This window comes from Oryzias latipes, chromosome 3 (assembly GCF_053564925.1).
Source record: "Oryzias latipes strain Hd-rR chromosome 3, Olatipes_Hd-rR_3.1".
NCBI lineage: Eukaryota > Metazoa > Chordata > Actinopteri > Beloniformes > Adrianichthyidae > Oryzias > Oryzias latipes.
Genome location: NC_136239.1, coordinates 4,547,501 through 4,550,000, shown reverse-complemented (window position 1 = coordinate 4,550,000; position 2,500 = coordinate 4,547,501). Strand labels below are relative to the sequence as shown.

Here is a 2,500-nt window from a genome sequence, read left to right as displayed (position 1 = left end):
GGCACATTTAAGTATCATTTTCTTTGTACATGTCTTCCATCATGGGATGAATGCTTTTTAACATGTTAAAGACACCATTTTCATTGGAGTTGGTCTTTAAGGCCTTAGTGCATGACCATCGGATAAACTGAGTTTTAAATCCAAGCTCTCAACGGAATCTTTCATTTTTCATTAGGGTTATGTTTGAACATTAGAATGAAGATAAATGTTAGCCAAGTATGCTAGAATTTACAAGATTCTTGAGATTTAAGGCAAATTTTGAGGCGTTGTGTTTGAGGAAACAATGTGTGGTTGTTGGGGAAATGAAATTGGGCATGGTGGTAAAATGGTTGTCATATTTTCCTTTTTTGAAATTATCCCTTGTTTTAATTGCCAGGAAATGCATCCCAGTGATATCTGCTAAGACAGGAATTGTATTTTTCTGTAGTCAGCTTGGAAAAGAATTTCTGCCTATGACAGAATCCAATGGCAGTGAAGCAACCAAATGCTGTATAGTTTCGTGTGTTGTTGTGGCCGAGTGGTTAAGGTGATGGACTAGAAATCCATTGGGGTCTCCCCGCGTAGGTTCAAATCCTGCCGACAACGATACAAGTCTCTCGCACTTGAACTTTACAAACATTTAACACAAATAAAGTTGTGAGCACCATGCCAGCTCGGACCAAGACTACCAAGGCGTATTGGATCTCCTTCAAGATGCGATTGGATGCATCACAATGGAACGTAGCAGGGAGCTTCTTGCCTTCTCATTGTCGTTTGAAAATAAAAGTACAGGCTTTGTCATGCAGCGTGTTTTTGTCTGTTACTGGTTCACTATGAATTAACTACAAAAAATATTCAGATAGGCACATTTAAGTATCATTTTCTTTATACATGTCTTCCATCATGGGATGAATGCTTTTTAACCTGTTAAAGACACCATTTTCATTGGAGTTGGTCTTTAAGGCCTTAGTGCATGACCATCGGATAAACTGAGTTTTAAATCCAAGCTTAAATCCAAGCTCTAATTTCCGCCTACGACAGAATCCATTGGCAGTGAAGCAACCAAACGCAGTGTAGTTTTGTGTGTTGTTGTGGCCGAGTGGTTAAGGCGATGGACTAGAAATCCATTGGGGTCTCCCCGCGTAGGTTCAAATACTGCCGACAACGATACAAGTCTCTTGCACTTAAACTTTACAAACATTTAACACATATAAAGTTGTGAGCACCATGCCAGCTCGGACCAAGACTACCAAGGCGTATTGGATCTCCTTCAAGATGCGACTGGATGCATCACAATGGAACGTAGCAGGGAGCTTCTTGCCTTCTCATTGTCGTTTGTTAGTACAAGTACAGGCTTTGTCATGCAGTGTGTTTTGATCTGTTACTGGTTCACTATGAATTAACTACAAAAAATATTCAGATAGGCACATTTAAGTATCATTTTCTTTATACATGTCTTCCATCTTTGGATGAATGCTTTTTAACGTGTTAAAGACACCATTTTCATTGGAGCTGGTCTTTAAGGCCTTAGTGCTTGACCATCGGATAAACTGAGTTTTAAATCCAAGCTCTCAACAGAATCTTTCATTTTTCATTAGGGTTATGTTTGAACATTAGAATGAAGATAATTGTTAGCCAAGTATGCTAGATTTTTAAAAAATTCTTGAGATTTAAGGCAAATTTTGAGGCGTTGTGTTTGAGGAAACATTGTGTGGTTGTTGGGGAAATGAAATTGGGCATGGTGGTAAAATGGTTGTCATATTTTCCTTTTTTGAAATGATCCCTTGTTTTAATTGCCAGGAAATGCATCCCAGTGATATCTGCTAAGACAGGAATTGTATTTTTCTGTAGTCAGCTTGGAAAAGAATTTCCGCCTATGACAGAATCCAATGGCAGTGAAGCAACCAAACGCTGTATAGTTTCATGTGTTGTTGTGGCCGAGTGGTTAAGGCGATGGACTAGAAATCCATTGGGGTCTCCCCGCGTAGGTTCAAATCCTGCCGACAACAATACAAGTCTCTTGCACTTGAACTTTACAAACATTTAACACAAATAAAGTTGTGAGCACCATGCCAGCTCGGACCAAGACTACCAAGGCGTATTGGATCTCCTTCAAGATGCGATTGGATGCATCACAATGGAACGTAGCAGGGAGCTTCTTGCCTTCTCATTGTCGTTTGAAAGTAAAAGTACAGGCTTTGTCATGCAGCGTGTTTTTGTCTGTTACTGGTTCACTATGAATTAACTACAAAAAATATTCAGATAGGCACATTTAAGTATCATTTTCTTTATACATGTCTTCCATCATGGGATGAATGCTTTTTAACCTGTTAAAGACACCATTTTCATTGGAGTTGGTCTTTAAGGCCTTAGTGCATGACCATCGGATAAACTGAGTTTTAAATCCAAGCTTAAATCCAAGATCTAATTTCCGCCTACGACAGAATCCATTGGCAGTGAAGCAACCAAACGCTGTATAGTATCGTGTGTTGTTGTGGCCGAGTGGTTAAGGCGATGGACT

At 39.4% G+C, this 2,500-nt stretch overlaps 3 non-coding genes across 3 annotated transcripts in view; all 3 read left to right on the top strand.

The window, feature by feature from the left end:
* The first annotated feature begins 503 nt into the window (after positions 1–503).
* trnas-aga (transfer RNA serine (anticodon AGA)) lies at positions 504–585 on the top strand. Its single transcript has one exon. It is a non-coding gene; the product is annotated as a tRNA-Ser (tRNA).
* Positions 586–1,906: 1,321 nt separating this feature from the next.
* On the top strand, positions 1,907–1,988 carry trnas-aga (transfer RNA serine (anticodon AGA)). The gene has a single exon. It is a non-coding gene; the product is annotated as a tRNA-Ser (tRNA).
* A 479-nt stretch (positions 1,989–2,467) lies between these two features.
* Positions 2,468–2,500, top strand: part of trnas-uga (transfer RNA serine (anticodon UGA)) — an 82-nt gene continuing 49 nt past the window's right edge. The window contains exon 1 of the tRNA in view: positions 2,468–2,500. This exon is cut by the window's right edge and continues 49 nt beyond it. This is a non-coding gene — a tRNA (tRNA-Ser).